At 46.4% G+C, this 20398-nt stretch overlaps 1 long non-coding RNA gene across 1 annotated transcript in view; it reads right to left on the bottom strand.

Annotated features, from left to right (window-relative positions):
- The window catches only part of LOC129525238 (uncharacterized), a 204240-nt gene extending 190389 nt beyond the window's left edge, over positions 1-13851 (bottom strand). The window contains exon 1 of the long non-coding RNA XR_008669390.2: positions 13761-13851. This is a non-coding gene — a long non-coding RNA (uncharacterized lncRNA). The remainder of the gene's footprint in view (positions 1-13760) is intronic.
- Between the last annotated feature and the right edge of the window lie 6547 nt (positions 13852-20398).

Raw genomic sequence — 20398 nt, 5'->3', positions numbered from 1 at the left:
GATTTTCTGTTTGAGGGGATGAAAGTGTTCTAAAATTTACCATGGTGATGGTTGTACATATCTATGAGTATACTAAATATCATTCAATTGTATACTCAAAATGGATGGCTTGTATGGTATGTGAATTACATATAAATAAGACTGTTACAAAATAAAGTGTTCACTGTTATTTGAAATTCAAAAATATCAAATTCATCAGCATAGACTTGTTCATAGATTTTTTCTGCATCTTTTTAATGACTCTGAGTCTTTAGTTCTGTTTCTTTTTTATTCATAATATTTGCTTATGTCCTCTATTCTTCATTTTTTGATTATTGTTACCCAAGATTTGTCCATTTCATTGATATTATTAAAGACTAACTTTTTGTTTTGTTGAGCTTCTATATTAATTATATCTTAGTTTTCCATTTAATTTATTTATGGTATTATTGTTATTGTTGATGTTGTTGTTTTACAACTAAGGTAAATTGTCCCAAATGAACTTAATGAATAGTCCCACCTTTCCTGGCTGGTGTGAAACACCACGCTTATCACATACTATTTCTGGACTATTTCATCCCATTGATTTGTCTGTCTATTCTGGTGCCAATAGTGTTCTGTTTAATTCTTAATTATAGTGTGGCGCATAAATGATTGTCTTCTTGTGGACAGCTTCTCACTGTGTCCTTCACCAGGGCTGAGGCAGGACACAGAACACATCACATCTCAGAGCAAAGCTTCCCCACAAAGTGTCACTAAACATTGTCAATTTTTCCAAGATTCCATGGGGAGATAAAGGAGATGCTTATATCACATACCACACAGCATAAAAAACTTCATAGGCATTTCTGTTCTCCTTCAAATCCTTCCTTGGCTAACAGCTGTACATGCTTCCTCCCTCTCCTGACTCTTCTCCCATTTAATCTCTGAGGTCTCCTCCACTGTCCTAAAAATTCATGTCTAGCTGTAAACTTGTATTCATCACTCAGCAAAGCAAAACTCCTGCCATTAAATAAATCTTTACTTCTTAGAATTCATCAGTTCATCAGATCAGTTGTTACTTGAGCTATCCAGTGGGGAGGGACAGACACACACACACACACACACATACACACACAAAACTTCCCAGTACAATCAACTTATAAATGCAAGCATCCACCAAAAGCCGATCTCTTAGGACGGGGAATTAGGAGGGGAAAAGGGAGACCTATTGCTAAGCAAAAAATATTATTTTTTCCCAGATAATTTTTTTGAGGGGACAGTCTCCCTCTGTCACCCAGTCTGGAGTACAATCAAGCAATTTCAGCTCACTGTGGCTTCTGCCTTCTGGACTCAAGTAATTCTCGTGTCTCACCCTCCTGAATGGCTGGGATTACAGGCATGTTCCACCATGCCCAGCTAATTTTTCTTTTTGTAGTTTTAGTAGAGACAGGGTTTTGCCATGTTGGCCAGGCTGGTCTTGAACTCCTGGCCTCACGCAATCCACCTGCCTCAGCCTCCCAAAGTGCTGGGATTACAGGCATTAGCCACCGCACCTGCCCTTTCCCAGATAATTTTTCAATGTTATCTAATTTCTGGCCAGGTGCCATGGCTCGTGCCTCTAATTCCAGCATTTTGGGAGGCCAAGAAAGGCAGATCACTTGAGCTCAGGAGTTTGAGACCAGCGTGGCCAGCATGGTGAAACCCTGTCTCTACTAAAAATACAAAAATCAGCCAGGCACGGTGGCACACACCTGTAATTCTAGCTACTCAAAAGGCTGAGGCAAGAGAATCACTTGAACCCGGGAGGCGGAGGTTGCAGTGAGCCAAGATCGTGCCACTGCACTCCAGCCTGGGTAACAGAGTGAGACGGTCTCAATAAAGAAACAAATAAATAGAATTAAGGGAAGATTTTCTTATCTGCAATTGAAAGATTAAAAACTCCACTCACACACAGCACAGGGCTAATGTAAGGTCTAAAGGAGAGAAGAGATGTGAGAGTAGTTTGCCAGCTGCAATTGCTATGTAGATGTGTCATGGCTCCTACCCAGAGTACATCCTCTCTGCTCCTGCCCCAGGTCTGTAATCGTCTTCAGCTCCTGCCCCAGGTCTGTAATCGTCTTCAGCTCCTGCCCCAGGTCTGTAATCGTCTTCAGCTCCTACAGTTCAGTCATAAGTCTGCAAAGTTTGGAAATCAATATCTACCTGATCCAAGTATTCTTTGCAACTGTGAATCCACTATTTTATTTGCTGGGCTTTTTGGTCACCAGATTTCTGGGCCGCAGGCCTACCCAAATGGCCTCCTTGCTGCTTTCAGAGATCTATATTCTGGCTTGTGCAATGGTGCTCCTGAGTAAGCATCTGCCGCACCTCTGCTCCTGTCCTAATTCTTTCCCAGACCCAGACCCAAATCTGCCCCAGACCAGCTACCTAGGAGGGTGGAAAAGACCCAAGATTCCTTCAAACTTTTCTTAGCACCTTGCCATCATCTTCGTTCCCTTCCATATCAGTTATTCCTCTGCATTACAACGGTCATGTTAAGAAAAGACTATGCTACTGGATCTAGGAACTGCATCTTCATCTATGTAAGAGAACTATGCCTATAATAATATAGTGAGTGAGGTTTTGGGGAGGGATCCTGGGATAGGACAATCAGGCCCTAGAGCAGATTTCAAGTTGGAAAGGGCACAAAGGTCAATCAACTATTTTTTAAGGCAAGAAAAGAGGACAAAAACATGAAAATCAAGGTAAATAAAAGACAAAAGGTAAGATGGTATCAATAACTCCAAACATCTCAGTCACCGCAATAAATGTAAATGAATTAAATTTACCAATTCAACGGCAAAGATACTCCAGGTAACATTTTTTTTAAATCTAGTTCATGCGGCCGGGCACAGTGGCTCATGCCTGTAATCCCAACACTTTGGGAGGCCAAGGCGGGCGGATCACGAGATCAGGAGATCAAGACCATCCTGGCTAACACAGTGAAACCCCGTCTCTACTAAAAACATACAAAAAAAATTAGCCAGGCATGATGGCAGGCTCCTGTAGTCCCAGCTACTCGGGAGGCTGAGGCAGGAGAATGGTGTGAACCCGGGAGGCGGAGCTTGCAGTGAGCGGAGATCGTGCCACTGCACTCCAGCCCGGGCAACACAGCAAGACTCCGTCTCAAAAAAAAAAAAAAAAAAAAAAAAAAAAAAATCTAGTTCATGCTATTTACAAGAAACTCATCTGAAGTTTTGCATATATAAATGTTAAATGTAGAGAGATGGAAAAAGATATAGCAGACAAATATTAACCAGAAGAAAGCTGATTAGCCACACTAATAGTAGTCCAAATAAACTTTAAGACCAAAAAAAGGTGCAATGGTTAAGAATCTGGCTCTGGAGCCAAAGTTTTTGGTCCAAATGCTCAGTTACCTTAGTTGTAAAACAACAACAACATCAACAATAACAATAATACCATAAATAAATTAAATAGAAAACTAAGATATAATATAGAAGCTCAACAAAACAAAAAGTTGGTCTTTAATAATATCAATGAAATGGACAAATCTTGGGTAACAATAATCAAAAAATGAAGGATAGAGGACATAAGCAAATATTATGAATAAAAAAACAGAACTAAAGATTTAGAGTCATTAAAAAGATGCAAAAAATCTATGAACAAGTCTATGCTGATGAATTTAATATTTTTGAATTTCAAATAACAGTGAATACTTTATTTCATAACAGCTTTATTTATATGTAATTCACATACCATACAAGTTATCCATTTCGAGTATACAATTGAATGGTATTTAGTGTGCTCATAGATACGTACAACTGTCACCACGGTAAATTTTAGAACACTTTCATCCCCTCAAACGGAAAATCTGTATCCTTTAGCTTTCGATCCCCAAACATTCATCTCTATCCCCTACCCAATCCTAAGCAACCAGTAATCCTTTTTTTTTTTTTTTTTTTTTTTTTGATATGGAGTTTCACTCTTTTCGCCCAGGCTGGAGTGCAATGGCATGATCTGAGCTCACTGCAACCTCTGCCTCCCGGGTTCAAGCGATTCTCCTGCCTCAGCCTCCCAAGTAGCTGGGATACAGGCACCTGCCACCACGCCTGGCTAATTTTGTATTTTTAGTAGAGACGGGGTTTCACCATGTTGGCCAGGCTGGTCTTGAACTCCTGACCTCAGGTGATCCATCCACCTCAGCCTCCCAAAGTGCTGGGATTACAGGCATGAGCCACCATGCCTGGCCCCACTAACCCATTTTCTATCTCTATAGATTTGTCTTTTTTGGACATTTCATATAAATGGAATCATATACTATGTAGTCTTTTATGACTGGCCTCTTTTAGCATAATGTTTCAAAGTTCATTCATGTTGTAGCATGTATCAGTACTTCATTCAATTTTATAACTGAGTAATATTCCATTATGTGGAAATACCAATTTTGTTCATCCATTTATCAGTTGATAAACATCTGAGCTGTTTATACCTTTTAGCTATTATAAATAATGCTGCTATGAACATTTCTGTACACGTTTTTGCATAGACATATGTTTTCATTTCTCTTAGGTATAGATTGAAGTGAAATTACTGAGTCCATTGGGTAACAGTATCTTTAACTTTTTGAGAAACTGCCAGACTGTTTTCCAAAGTGGCTACCCACAATCAGCATGTATGAGGGTTCTATATCCTGACCAACACTCATTACTATCTGATGTTTTCATTATAGCCATTCCTAGTGGGTGTGAGGTAGTATTTTTTTCTTCTAATTTTTATTTCAGGTTTGGGGGTTCATGTGCAGGTTTGCTATATACGTAAATTGCATGGCACTGGGGTTTGGTGTACAAATGATTTTATCACCCGGATAGTGAACATAGTACCTGATAGGGTCGAATTTTTTTTTTTTCTTTTTTGAGATGGAGTCTTGCTCTGTTGCCCAGGCTGGAGTGCAGTGGCACGATCTCAGCTCATTGTAACCTCTGCCTCCTGGGTTCAAGCAATTCTCCTACCTCAGCCTCCTGGGTTCAAGCAATTCTCCTACCTCAGCCTCCTGAGTAGCTGGGATTACAGGTGCACACCACCACACCCAGCTAATTTTTGTATTTTTAGTAGAGACGGGGTTTTGTCATGTTTGCCAGGCTCGTCTTAAACTCCTGACCTCAGGTGATGTGTGCGCCTCAGCCTCCCAACGTGCTGGGATTACAGGCGTGAGCCACCACACCCGGCCTATAAATTCAATGCAATTCTGATCAAAATCCCATTGGCCATACTCAAGAAACTGGCTAAGCAAATTCTAAAATTTACATAAAAGTGCTAATGGCCAAGTGGAACTAAGATGCTCTTTTTAGAAAGAACAAGGAAGAAAAAATTGCCCTACCAGAAGTTAGTACATATTATAAACTCTTACTTTATCACTGTAGTGATTAAGACAGTAGATGATGGTGCAGGAAAAACAAAATAGGCCAGTGGAGAAGATCAAACCCAAAAACAGACCCACACATAGAAGAAACTTGAGGCCAGGCGCTGTGGCTCACGCCTGTAATCCCAGCACTTTGGGAGGCCAAGGTGGGTGGATCACAAGGTCAGGAGTTCAAGAACAGCCTGGCCAACATAGTGAAACCCCGTCTCTACTAAAAATACAAAAAAAAAAAATTAGCTGGGCGTAGTGGTGGGCGCTTGTAATCGCAGCTACTCGGGAGGCTGAGGCAGGAGAATTGCTTGAACCTGGCAGGTGGAGGTGGCAGTGAGCTGAGATCAGATCAGCACTCCAGCCTGGGTGACAGAGCAGGACTCCATCTCAGAAAAAGATTAAAAAAAAAAAAAAAAAGGAACTTGGGAAGTGACAGAGGAGGCACTGCAGATCACTAGCTAAAACACGGGCTATTCAATAAGTAGTACCAGGATGTGTATTTACCCACATAGGAAAGAAATAAAATGCAATCCATATTCCAACCTTAAACAAAAATGAATTCCTGCTGAAGGGAGGAGAATTTAAGACATAAAAAGTGGTAGCAAAAAAAAATTGATTAATTTTTCTACTTTAAAGTGTTTTAATTTGGGTCATCTGTTTTACTATATATAAGGTGAAAAGAGTAAAAGACAGAATTTACAAGGATTTGTATTCAGAATTTATAAAGAATTTCTGGAAATTGATTAGAAAAAGGATTTCTATTTCCATTAAAATAACAAAATTACACTGAAAATCATCCCAAAAAAAGGTATAAAGTATTTTTAAATAACCTTAAAAGCACCAAGGAGCTAGAAAGATAGTAAGGAAAAGATAACCTTAAAAGCACCAAAAAGCAGCCAGGCGTGGTGGCTTATGCCTGTAATCCCAGCACTTTGGGAGGCCGAGGTAGGCGGATCACGAGGTCAGGAGTTCGAGACCAGCCTGGCCAACATGGTGAAACCCCGTCTCTACTAAAAATACAAAAATTAGCTGGGTGTGGTGGCATGCGCCTGTAATCCCAGCTACTCAAGGCAGGAGAATCGCTTCAACCCAAGAAGTGGAGGTTGCAATGAGCCGAGATTGCACCACTATACTCCAGGCTGGGTGACAGAGCAAGACTCCATCTCAAAAAAAAAAAAAAAAAAAAGCACCAAAGAGCTAGAAAGATAGTAAGGAAAATGGGGCCGGGTGTGGCAGGTCACACCTGTAATGCCTTTGGGAGGCAGAGGTAGGCAAACTGCTTGAGCCCAGGAGTTCAAGACCAACATGGCGAAAACCCATCTCTACAAAAAATACAGAAATTAGCTAGGTGTGATGGCATATGGCTGTAGTCCCAGCTACTCAGGAAGTTGAGGAGCGAAGGATCACTTGACCCCAGAAGGCTGAGGCTGCAGTGAATCAAGATCATGCCACTGTACTCCAGCTGGAGCAACAGAGTGAAACTTTGTCTCAGAAAAAAAAAAAAGAAAGATAGTAAGGAAAATCTAGGCCAATCATCTAAGGAAAAGTGCAAACCCAGAGAGGTAAGCAGAGCATCTGAACACAAAACCAAACACTATATATAATGAGAAAACGTATATGCATTCTCTTCAGCAACAGAATCAACTATTTAACGCAGTATTCGGGGGCCTGACCAATACCACTCTAGTAGGAAAGAAAAAGATATAAGAAAATTAAAAATTAAAAAAGAAAAGTTAAAAATCTCATTACTTAGAATATGTTCTAAAAATCTCATTACTTGGAATATGTTCATCTACCTAGATAAACGAACAAAATCAACAAACAATTAAAACTAATAAGAGAGTTCTGCAAGGATGCTGGATACAAAATCAAATTACCAAAATATCAATAGCAATAGCTTAGAATCAATAATCTAGAAAATATTGTTTTGAAAAGTAAGACACCACTCAGAATAGCACCAAAAGATATATCTCATTAGGGAATTAACAAAGGACACCCTGTTAAATTTGTTTGCAGCTTTTCTTGATGCAAGAAGAAACAGAATTGAGGAGAGCTTGGAGATAGACATGTAAATATGTAAATTTGATTATATCAAAAAGGATTTCTGCTTACTGAAGGACACAATGGACAAATTTAACAGATAGTTGACAGATTGAGAGGAGAAATTTGCAACTCTTTTTTTTTTTTTTTCGAGACAAGGTCTGGCTCTATTGCCCAGGCTGGAGTGTAGTGGTGCAATCTCGGCTCACGGCAACTTCCACCACCCGGGCTCAAGCCATCCTCCCACCTCTGCCTCCTGAGTAGCTGGGACTATAGGCGCTTACCACCACGCCCAGCTAATTTTTGTACTTTTTGTAGAGACAGGGTTTTGCCATGCTGCCCAGGCTGGTCTCAAACTCGTGAGCTCAAACGATCCACCCGCCTTGGCCTCCCGAAGTGCTGAGATTACAGGTATGAGCCTCTGCGCCTTTAACACTGACAAGACTCCTTCAACAAGAAAAAGAAAGGAACACTAGTAGTAGACACACGGGCAAAGAAAATGAATAGACATTTTACAGAGAAAGAAATCCAGAAGATTAATCACCACGTGAAAAATGAGATAGTGGCTGGGTGCGATGGCTCACGCCTGTAATCCCAGCACTTTAGGAGGCTGAGGCGGGCGAATCACGAGGTCAAGAGATCAAGACCATCCTGGCCAACATAGTGAAACCCCATCTCTACTAAAAATACAAAAATTAGCTGGGCGTGGTGGTGCATGCCTGTAGTCCCAGCTACTCGGGAGGCTGAGGCAGGAGAATCGCCTGAACCCAGGAGGCAGAGGTTGCAGTGAACCGAGATCGCGCCACTGCACTCCAGCCTGGTGACAAAGCAAGACTCCATCTCAAAAAAAAAAAAAAAAAAGAAAAAGAAAAATGAGATAGCACTTTACAGCCATTAAACTGGCAGCATTAGAAAGCTAGGTAATGGCAGGTGTTACTGGCCATGTTAGAATACAGGACCCCTATATCCTCATATGTCTCAAATGCACTGCTGGTGGGAGTGAAATTGGTACCACCATTCTGGAAAGCAATTGGCAGCATTCACACCCACGAACACACACACACACACACCAGTAATTCCCTTCTTGGGCCTGTATCTCAGAGAACTTCTCACAAAGGCCCTTATGGAGACGTGTACAAGGACATTCACTGCAGTATTGTTTGAGGTCATGGGTGTTGGCAACAATCTAGATCCCCATAGCCAGGGGAATGAGTGTTTAAGTAAAATGTGGAGACCGGCACACCATGGCATAGTATGCAGCAGCAGGTAAACACCATAAAATCTCTTTAAAACAAAGTGCTGAATGGAATGAAAAATAGAATAAGATCTATTGCCTATACCACTTAGGTAAATTAAAATATTTGCACACAAAACAATACACATTTTTTTTTTTGAGACGGAGTCTTGCTGGTTGCCCAGGCTGGAGTGCAGTAGCGTGATCTCGGTTCACTGCAACCTCCATCTCCCAGGTTCAAGTGATTCTCCTGCCTCAGCCTCCTAAGTAGCTGGGATTACAGGCACACACCACCATACCCAGCTAATTTTTGTATTTTTAGTAGAGACGGGGTTTCACCATGTTAGCCAGGCTGGTCTCGAACTCCTGACCTCAAGTGATCCGCCCATCTCGGCCTCCCAAAGTGCTGGGATTACAGGCATGAGACACCAAGCCCAGCCAACAATACACATTTTACAAGAACATATACAAATAAACGAGTGCACATCAAACACAAGACACTAGTTGACTTTGGCAGGAAGGGAATTAGAAGTGGGTAATGGTGATAAAGGGGAATAAACATTAAAGGGTAAAACAAGGGGCCATTGCAAAGACAAAAATAGAGGGTCATGAAATGAGGAGTATGATTAATTCAACCCTCTGCACCTGACGTTAAAAGAGAACTGCAGAGAAGGAACCATCAGATAGCTAGTTTAGAAAAAATGATCAGAGCAATCAGGAAAGTCTCCTCAGTAAAGATCAAAAGTAAAGACCAAGTTAAAGATCAAGTCTGGGCTGGGCACGGTGGCTGACATCTGTAATCCCAGCACTTTGGGAGGCCGAGACAGGCAGATCACTTCAGTCCAGGAGTTCAAGACCAGCCTGGCCAACATGTCAAAACCCCGTCTCTACTAAAAATACGAAAATTAGCCAGGCATGATGGCGGGTGCCTGTAATCCCAGCTACATGGGAGGCTGAGGCAGGGAGAATTGCTTGAACCCAGGAGGTGGAGGTTGCAGTGAGCCGAGATAGCGCCACTGCACTCCAGCCTGGGTGACAGAGCAAGACGTCGACTCCCAAAAAAAAAGACCAAGTCTGATGGTTTTAATGTGTAAACAAAGGGACAAGGCACAAGATAAGAGAAGAGGCAGGCAGAGACCAGTCATATAAGGACTTAAAAGAAGGTCAGATTGGCCGGGCGTGGTGGCTCATGCCTGTAATCCCAGCACTTTGGGAGGCTGAGGTGGGTGGATCACTTGAGGTCAGGAGTTCAAGACCAGCCTAACCAGTATGGTGAAACCCTGTCTCTACTAAAAATACAAAAATTGGCCGGGCATAGGGGCTCACGCCTGTAATCCCAGCACTTTGGGAGGCCAAGGCGGGCAGATCACGAGGTCAGGAGATCGAGACCATCCTGGCTAATACGGTGAAACCCCATCTCTACTAAAAATCCAAAAAAAAAAATTAGCCAGGCATAGTGGTGGGCACCTATAGTCCCAGCTACTCGGGAGGCTGAGGCGGGAGAATGGTGTGAACCCAGAAGGCGGAGCTTGCAGTGAGCTGAGATCACGCCACTGCACTCCAGCCTGGGCAACAGAGTGAGACACCGTCTCAAAAAAAAAAAAAATTAGCCAGGCATGGTGGCGCATGCCTGTAATCCCAGCTACTCAGGAGGCTGAGGCAGGAGAATTGCATGAACCCAGGAGATGGAGGTTGCAGTGAGCCAAGATGACAAAGCAAGACTCCATCTCAAAAAAAAAAAAAAGAAGGTCAGATTGTATTCTAGTAATACAATGGGACATCACTGGATGGTTTTAAGCAGAGGGTGAAATGATCTGAATTATGGTTTTAATTTTTAAGAGAACACTTTGGCTTCTGCATAGAGAATGGGGTGGGGCCAGGGAGTCAGGGTCAAGGCCAACAGTAGAAATGGGAAGAACTGTCAGGAGGCTACTGCAATAGTACAGGCAAGAGGTGAAAATCACTTGAAGTGACATGTTGGTGTTAGTTCATTTTCATGCTGCTGATAAAGACATAGCCAAGACTGGGCAATTCACCAAAGAAAGAGGTTTAATGGACTTACAGTTCCACATGGCTGGGGAGGCCTCACAATCACGGTGGAAGGCAAGGAAGAGCAAGTCATGTCTTACATGGATGACAGCAGTCAAAAAGAGAGCTTGTGAAGGGAAACTGATGTTTTTAAAACCATCAGATCTGGTAAGGCTTATTCACTCTCATAAAAACAGCACAGGAAAGACCTGCCCCCATGATTCAATTACCTCCCACTGGGTTCCTCCCATGACACATGGGAATTATGAGAGTTACAATTCAAGATGAGATTTGGGTGGGGACATACCCAAACCATATCAGTGGTGGACAGAGGTTGTAGAGATAAAGAGAAGGGAACTAACCCTGTGTGAGTTTGGGAGGAACAGCTATCCAAATTTCTATTTTGGATGTAGAAAAACAAGGGAACAGGAGGCATCAAGGATAATTCCTAGATACTTGAGCTTGAGCAAGTAGGTGGTTAGAAGTGCCATTTACTAAGATGGGGAAGTCTGGGGGAGGAGCAAGCTTGGAGGAAGAAATGAAGAGTTCCTTGACCATATAAAATTTGAGAGGCCTTTTAGACATCCAAATGAAGATGTAGAGTAGCTTGATATGTAGCCTGGAGCTGGAGAGACAGGTTGGTTAGGAATTTGTTCACAGTCACACAGTAAATTCAGATTAGAACTGGAACCTAGACTTCTCAGGTCCAAAATCATTTGCTCCCCCTTTCCTTTTAGCTAAGTTAAATGCAATCATTTGACCCTGTAGCAAATGTGAAAAGAGGAAGCCAGGGTGGCAGGCAGTGTAAGGGCACCCACAAGTCCCACGGTCCTCACCAAGGTGCTCCTCCTTCCCATAGGCAGAGGGGTCTGAGCATGACAACAACTGTGACCAATGGTGGCACCATCCTAAGCCTACTGGTGGACATGGCTGCTGAGTTCTACCCTTCTCTGCCTCTATTTATCTATAGTGTGGTCCCTGTGGCTGCCAGTATCATCACTGTCCTCCTGCCAGAGACCCTTGGCCAGCCACTGCCCAACATGGTGAAAATGTGGAGGACCTGGAGAGAAGGTGGGCTGCACCCTCCCCCAAGCTTCTTTTGTCATAAAAGGCCAGACCAGGGGAGAGCAGGGACTTAGCCAGGGTCATGCAGCTGGTCCCTGATGGAGTCAAGGCTGAAATCCAGGCCCCCTGAATCCTATTCTCACACATTGGCTGAGTCCCAGGAAACCTCCCTGAGACTCTCAGCTCTTGGAAATAGTGGGTGGCTTTGGATATAAAGTAGGACAACTGAGCACAGACACCTAAAAAGAATCCCCGAACTCTACTCCTGAACGCTGCTTCTCCTTCCCTCCCAGGTGGAAAGAGAAACTGGGGCAGCAGCAACAGGAACAGCAGATGGTCCCACTCCGAGCCTCCTGAGGACTGAGAAGGAGCAGAGGGTGGAGAGGAAGAGCCCTGTATCTCTTGGATATCCACGCCAGGAGGTGGATGCAGAAATGGCAGCCAGTAGAGGGCAGGGCCTGTAAGGTCTCAGAGAAATGCTTCCCATGGGCCCTACACTCCTGGCCAGACCCACCCAAGACCACTTTATTAAAAGTAACTATGGAGCCAGGCCTCTAGTCCCAGCTACTTGGGAGGCTGAGACAGGAGGATCTCTTGGGCCCAGGAGTTCTAAGCACTATGCCGATGGGGTGTCTGCACTAAGCTCAGCATGATGACCTCCTCCAAGCAGGGGACCACCAGGTTGCCTAAGGAGGGATGAACTGCCCCAGGTCAGAAACAGAGCTGATCAGTAGTGGGATCACACCTGTGAACAGCCACTGCTCTCCAGCGTGGGCAGCACAGCAAGACCCTGTCTCTTAAAAAAAAAAAAATGCACAATTTATCCCATTGTTCCCCTCTGGCCCCTACATAGTGGCCACTTCACATTAGCCAACCTTTGGTTCAAAATGTCCTTCAGTGATTATCTATGTAGAAAATCCAGTGGAATCTACAAAAATACTGCTACAACTAAAACATGATTTTAGCAAGGTTGCAGGTTATAAGATCAATATAAAAAAGGAATTGTGGCCAGGCACGGTGGCTCACGCCTGTAGTCCCAGCACTTTGGGAGGCTGAGGTGGGCAGATCACGAGGTCAGGAGTTCAAGACCAGCCTGGCCAATATGGTGAAACTCCATCTCTACTAAAAATACAAAAATTAGCCAGGCATGGTGGCTCACGCCTGTAGTCCCAGCTGCTCGGGAGGCTGAGGCAGAAGAATCACTTGAACCCAGGAGGCAAAGGTTGCAGTGAGCTGAGATCACACCACTGCACTCCAGCTTGGGTGACAGAGTGAGACTCCATCTCAAAAAAACAAAACAAAAAGAATTGTGGCCAGGCGCAGTAGCTCATGCCTGTAATCCCAGCACTTTGGAAGGCCAAGGTGATGAATCACCTGAGATCAGGAGTTCGAGACCAGCCTAGCCAACATGGTGAAACCCCGTCTCTACTAAAAATACAAAAATTAGCTGGGTGTGGTGGCACATGCCTGTAATCCCAGCTACTCGGGAGGCCGAGGCACAAGAATCACTCGAACCCAGGAGGCGGAGGCTGTGGTGAGCCGAGATCACACCACTGCACTGCATCCTAGGCAACAGAGTGAGACTCCATCTCAAAAAAAAAAAAAAAAATTGTGTTTCTATATACTAGCAATAAACAATCAGAAATTGAAATTTAAAAAACAATGCCATTTACAATAGCATCAAAAAATATAAGGAGACAGCAAAAAGATCAGTGGTTGCCAGGGGTTCAGAGGGAGAGGAGAGAGATGAGCAAGCCAGCACGAGGGATTTTTTAGGGCACTGAAACTATTCTTTATGGTACTATAATGGTAGATACATGACATTATACATATCAAAACCCTCAATAACCTATAAGGTAAGTAATAGCATTATCCTCAAGGTGAGGAAGGCTAGGAGATACACTTGAACCTGGAGAGTTGGCTTGGCAGAATTCAGGGATGTGTATACACACACACACACACACACACACACACACACACACACACACAGACACACAGACACACACACCCCTTACTCCTTACCTTTCTTGCCATTTTCTCTGCTCCCTTAAAGGTTTTCTTTTCGTGATAGAGAAAAACGTTATGTGTCTTGCTCCTCCTCCTGCCACTTCAGTCTTTCCTGGAAGGGTAAAAGGAACTAAAATGAAGGCAGCCAATAAGGAGGCTTTGTTTGAGGCTCTTCCCCTCCCTGAGGCAGATGCAAACATCTGGAAACAGGAGGTAAGAAGAAAGGAGAGAAGAATGCAGAGGGAGGGGGCAATAGCCCCTCCTCCCTAGGCCAGATCCTGGCTGCAGGAGCAGTTTGCCACCTTACATCTGGGCCTTTGCCCAGGAAGTTCAACCCCCCAGCTAACCTTAGCTTTTCTGTTGCACTTTTGGACTTTTCTGTAGCACTTCTGGACTTTTTGGTAATCTGCCTCTAGAGAGCCCTAGGCTGGCAGTAGTGAGGCCCCAGAAGGAAAAACACAGCCGGGAGAGTGCCTGAGGTCTGATCTCCTCCATCCTCTATCCTCAGGTCTTGCCTCCTCCCCAACCCCTCCCTGCCCTTCCTGGGCTGGTAGGAGCCAGTGCTGATGGCACTGGGGAGACCACATGAGCAGGATGAAGGACAGCCACGATGTGCAGTCCAGGACAGAACCCAGGATGCCCAGTGCCTGTTCTGCTGCTCACATCAGGAAGGACCTGAGGGTGCAGGCCATGAGGTGCTCTGGCAGGGACTGCAGAGTGGCCAGAGTGGGGTGGGATGCAAGCTGTGGCTGCCCAGCGCAACAGTTAACCATTCATCAGGTCCATCTGCCCACCCAAGGCCTGCTCTGGGCTAATGAGACCCTGCCCTGGTCCTAGGAGCCTGACTCCAGCCACATCCAGAGACAGGCATGCACTGTCCCAGCCCCAAGGAGAGGAGGAAGAGGGCTGGCATGACCCACACCTGGCCCTGCAGGGGAAGGGGGCAACCATGCTAAGGCTAACCCAACACACAGGTACTGGACAGGTGCTAGATTCAGTCTCCAGACCCACCCTGCTTCCTTGCCCTGATCCCATCCCCTAGCCTTGGCCTGACAACCCCCAATCTACCAGCCCAGCCTTCAGAACCTAAACGTGGCTCTGACCCACCCCCCAACCCCCCGCCTCTCGGCCTTGGTGCTGCCCCTGAGACCCTATCGCCAGGGTCAATCTAGAGGCCTCATTCCCCTGGTCCTGCCTCAGCTGAGAATGCGAGGATCTGAACGGCCTTCTCTCTCAGCTTCTCCATCTGCTGCAGGTGGCTTCCTGATCGGATGGCTGATTCAGGGCAGTCCTCAACGTGAGCCAGGTGAGTGCGCTTTCCTCCACGTGGCCCCACCCCTGTCCCTGATGCCCCGCCCTTCCCTGGTTTTTAACTGCCTCTCAGCCAAACTTGCACCACCACCAAGCACAGAGTTTCTGTCCATTACCTCACCAAGACTCGCTAATACAGGCCGGGCGCGGTGCCTCACGCCTGTAATCCCAGCACTTTGGGAAGCCGAGGTGGGTGGATCACGGGGTCAGAAGATCGAGACCATCCTGGCTAACATGGTGAAACCCTATCTCTACTAAAAATATAAAAAATTAGCCAGGCGTGGTGGCGGGCACCTGTAGTCCCAGCTACTTGGGAGGCTGAGGCAGGAGAATGGCATGAACCTGGGAGGCGGAGCTTGCAGTGAGCCAAGACCACACCACTGTACTCCAGCCTGGGAGACAGAGCAAGACTCAGTCTCAAAAAAAAAAAGACTCGCTATTACAATTTCACACACCAGAAACGTCTTGTCCAGCCCACTGCCATCCCCTGGGCCAGGCTTCTCCACCTAATTTCTTCCTGGCTCATTGTTTGGTGTCCCCGTCCAGTCCATCCTCCCATGACCCCAGAAGGATCTTGAGTCACTGGCCTGCAGTCTGGGGCCAAGACTAGCGTAGAGTGAGTGAAGCAGTGAAGCAATGGACTTACCTCTCCTGTCTGAGCCCTGCATGATCCAGTCTCTTTTTTTTGAGTCGGAGTTTCGCTCTTTCGCCCAGGCTGGAGCCAAGTGGCACCATCTCGGCTCACTGCAACCTCTGCCCCCCCTCCCCCCACACCCAGGGTTCAAGCGATCCTCCTGCCTCAGCCTCCTGAGTAGCTGGGATTACAGGCACCCGCCACCACGCCCAGCTAATTTTTTTCTATTTTTAGTAGAGATGGGGTTTCACCATGTTGGCCAAGCTGGTCTCGAACCCCTGACTTTGTATCTGCCCGCAGCCTTCCAAAGTGCTGGGATTACAGGCATGAGCCATTGCGCCCGGCCGTGATCCAGTCTTTAATTGAAAGTTTGATATTTTATTCATCATGAACTTTTGCATTAATTTTGATTTTTAAAATACTACATTAAAATATTATTCATCATAATTGTTGAGTTTTTTGGCACCCTCTTAAATTTGCACCTCACCCCACCCTAGTCCCAACCCTGCCCTGCACACATACCTTCCTCGGCTGCCCACTGCTTAAGTGACTTTTATGAATGGCTCAGGCCAGGCTCTCTGGGCTCCTCTCTATGTGCCCACTGCCCCAACTCCCAAACCTTTGCATGATCTCTATCATAATCTTTATCTTGTAGAATCCTGATGGTTTGTTTACTATTACCTAGCCAAAGATAACACTAGCACAAAGTCCTTGAGGCAGGAAAGTGCTTGGCAGGTTCTTGGAACCGCAAGGCCAGTGTGGCTGGGGCAGAGCAGTGAGGAGTCAGTGGTAGGAAACGAGGCTCAGGAGGAAGCAGGAGCTGCTCCTGTGGGAACTGACGCTTTACTGTGAGAAAGCTGGAGAGTTGTTAGAGCATTTTGAACAGAGGAGAGACATGATGTAACTTACATATCAAAAGGGCCTGAGACAGTAATCCAGGTGAGAGACAACACTAGCAAAATCACAGTGGTTGCACTCCGGATGTATTTAAGGAAAAGACAAGAGGATTTTCTAATGGATTAGATTTGGCATGTGAGAGAAAGAACGGAGTCAAGGGTGACTCCAAGGTTTTTGGCCTGAGCTACTGAAAGGACAGGGTTGCCACCTGCTGAGATGGGCAAGGCTGCGGATAGAGCATGTTTGGGGTTTGGGATGAGTCATGACTGAGATGATTCTACACATCCAAATGGAGCTGGCAGGCAGCACTAATGACAGTGGTAATAATAAGCATAGCTCCAGCCATAGAGCTCACTCTGAGCCAAGCATTTTTCTAACACTTTCCACGTCTAAACTCATTTAATCCTCATCATGGCCCTAGGATGTAGAGCTATTATGATTCCCATTTTACAGATGAGGAAATATTGGATAGACAAGACTGGTGTTCAGAAGAGAGCCTGGGCTAGACATATACATTTGGGAGTCATCAGTGTGTGGGTGGCATAAGCTCACCTGGAAAGTGGGTATGAAGGTCCAAAGACTGAGCCCAGATGGGCGTGGTGGCTCACACTTGTAATCCCAGCACTTTGGGAGCCTGAGGCGGGTGGATCACCTGAGGTCGGGAGTTCAAGACCAGCCTGGCCAACATGGCAAAACCCCATCTCTACTAAAAATACAAAAATTAGCCAGGCGTGGTGGTGCATGCCTGTAATCCCAGCTACTCAGGAAGCTGAGGCAGGAAGAATTGCTTAAACCCGAGAGGTGGAGGTTGCAGTGAGCAGAGGTCATGCCACTGTACTCCAGCCTGGGCGACAGAGCAAGACTTCGACTCAAAAAAAAAAAAAAAATGCTGAGCCCAGACACTCCAAAGTTCAGAGCAGGATGGTGAGGAACATCAGCAAAGGAGAATGTGGAACAACAGCCAGGGGAGTAGGAAGAGACCCAAGACGGGGTGTCCCCAGAGGCTGAGCACAGCAAGGATTTCTAGAAGGAGGAAGTGCTGAAGAAAAAGCATTTTGGAAACTGCACATTGAGATCATGATATGAGGAGACAATTTTGGGTTGGGCACTGGCCACTAACATCTGGAAACTGGAGGCAAGAAGAAAAAAGAGAAGAATGCAGAGGCAGGGGCAATAGCCCCTCCTCCCTAGGAGGGAGCCTTTGGCAAATTACAGGGCCTCAGCTTCCCCATCTGTAAAATGGTTCTTCAGAGATTCCCCAGCTAGGACACCCTGTGGCAGGCCCTATCCTCAGCACCATCTCAGGACTGAACCAAGCTGAACCAGGCTTACCACCCCCATCCCTCTCCTGTCTTCTCCTTACCCTGCCCTTGGCCCCAACCCCCGCCTCCCACGATTTATCTCATTAGCATTTTCTGTTCATAATCTGTAATTTTGCCTCTAAGGGGTTCCCTTACCTTGAACCAGGCTGGGGGGTTGGAGGCAGTGTTACTCTAAATAGTTGTCCTCAACTCCTGAGATTCACCCCTCACTCAGCCAGGGTGCTCAATTGCTCTCCTCTGGCCCAGGCCCCTGGCTCAGGCCCAAAAACCAAGTAGGTTGCAGCTGCAGCTGGAGAGAGAGAGCTGCCTATTAACCCCCTAGAACCCAGAATCTCAGAAACTGGTCTGGAGAGGAAGGCTGGATGCCACGAGTGGGCAGTGGGACTAGGGCTTGGAGCTGCAGATGAAGGTACAGGAGCCTGGAGCTGGGAACCAGGAGACTTGGGGCTAGAGGCCTCATGTAGGGGATAGGGAATGAGGTCTGTTGATTGAGGGCTAAACAGGGAGGCTTGAAGCTGAGCCTGGGAAATTTGGGACTAGGGCCTGGGATTAGGAACCAGAAAACCACATACTGGGGCTGAGGGTAGCTGTCACACTGACCCTACCAGAAGAGCCCAGACAGTGCCCCTCAGGTCCTCTGGGAACTGGAAAGGACCAGAGAAGGGGCAGTGGGATGAAGTTGAGCCCTCTAGGGGGCTGAGCCAGGGAGGTCATAGGAAGCCGGGCACAGGAAGGGCTCCCTAAAGAGAGTACAGTAAGGGATCCAGAGGTGGGCAGTGTCCGGGAAAGGCTGGGGCCAGGGAAAAGAATCCTTCAAGGGGGCAGGAGTAGAGGCCGAATGGGTGATGGGTGGTGCCTAAAACTATCACATCAGAGCTGGAGGTTTTCTAGATAAGCCAGTCCAGAGTGACCCACCTGTGTTCCTCAGAAGCCAGTCCTACGAGACGCTCCATGTAAAAAAAGATCCTGTGGAGAAATAAGTTTGGGAAATGCTGATTGTTCTCTTTGCCTCGCAGAGACTCTCAACACATGTTTGCCATTTATTTGCTCGGAGAGGTTCCTGCAGTAAAGAAAGCCTAATTAATTTCCCATTTCATCACAGAGGTCTTTTTAAAAAAATAAATAAATAACACCTACTAACATCCACAAAATAGACTGAGGAACACTGGGCTAGCCTGAGTTCCCATTTTACTTTCAGAGAAACTGAAGCTCAGAGAACGGAGGGATCTGCCAGGCCACAGAACAGAGTCAAGCCCCAGGTGTCCCATCTTCAGGGAACATCAGAGCTGGGAGAGCCCACTGAGGCTACCAGGTCCGACTTTGCCTCCATCTCCACTCCAAGTACAGAATAGACTGAGGGTGGGAGAGAGGCCATGACTCCTTCTACAAGGCGCTAGACAGGGCCCCGCGACTTGACTCAGTCTGGCGCCCTGACATACCACACAACCTCCAAAACCAGATCACCCTTCCTGGGCAGGCCTGCACCCTCTGCATAGGGCCAGCGTCTACTGACCATCCTTCTACCTTCCCTCACCTTTTTATCCTGTTCCTGGGAAATGCATGGGCTCCACTGTGCCCTAATACCTTTCCCAAAATCATTTTGTCTCCCCAACAAGCTCATAAGCCCCATGGTTTCTGGGCTCTGGTTTCTCCTGTTCCCTTCCCAATGTTGAGCACAGTGCTGGGCATAGACTCCAGTCTGAACCCTTAGGATGGAGCTTCATTACCAATCTGGAGGAGGCAGGACATGCTATGGGCTGCACTGTGTGGTTTTTAAACTAGTGAAACTCTGGTGACCTGTCCCCTGAATGCAGGGCAAGGGAACAAAGGGTCCCTATACGGAGGGCTACAGCTGGGGCTGGGCTTTTATTCATGTGTTCCTTCAGGCTAGGCTGTTATAACAAGAAAACTAGAGCAGAATGGGCATGTGCTCAAGAGAGAAGTTGTTCACACCTGGGGGAAAGAAACAGGGATACAAGTGAGGAGGCTTGGGCCCAAACAGAGTTGTCCCCCACCATCCAAACCCCAGACGGACACAGCCCTGCTTCTCCCTCTCTCCCTGCATTGCTACCATTTCCTGTTGAGAGGTCGCCCTTTGGGAAAAGCCTTCCTTCCTCCTTCCTTCATTCCTTCCTTTCTTGGACAAGGTCTGGAGCTGAGACACGCCCAGCCCCACTATCTCTGTGGAAAGGGGGCGGGGGCAAGAAGGACAGGGAAGGTTGTCTACATGCACCCTATACCCTCTGGCCGGGCACTGCTCATTCTCGGTCTCCTCGAGGGGCTTCTCGCAAACCCCCAAGATCCCCAGGGAGCGGAAGCTCTAGGCGGCAGGCCCCTCTCCCTGCCCTGGCCTCCAGCTGCAGAGCTCAGGTCCTAACTCGATTGTGCACCGTTAATCACTGCGTGTGCCTGCCGGCAGAGTAAACAGGTGGCCTCGGAGATCCTCTCATTCTCATCAATCTCTGCCCCCGTTAGGCCTCCGTCAGCAA

This window comes from Gorilla gorilla, chromosome 9, assembly GCF_029281585.2.
Source record: "Gorilla gorilla gorilla isolate KB3781 chromosome 9, NHGRI_mGorGor1-v2.1_pri, whole genome shotgun sequence".
Classification (NCBI taxonomy): Eukaryota; Metazoa; Chordata; class Mammalia; order Primates; family Hominidae; genus Gorilla; species Gorilla gorilla.
This window is presented reverse-complemented; position numbering and strand designations above follow the sequence as displayed.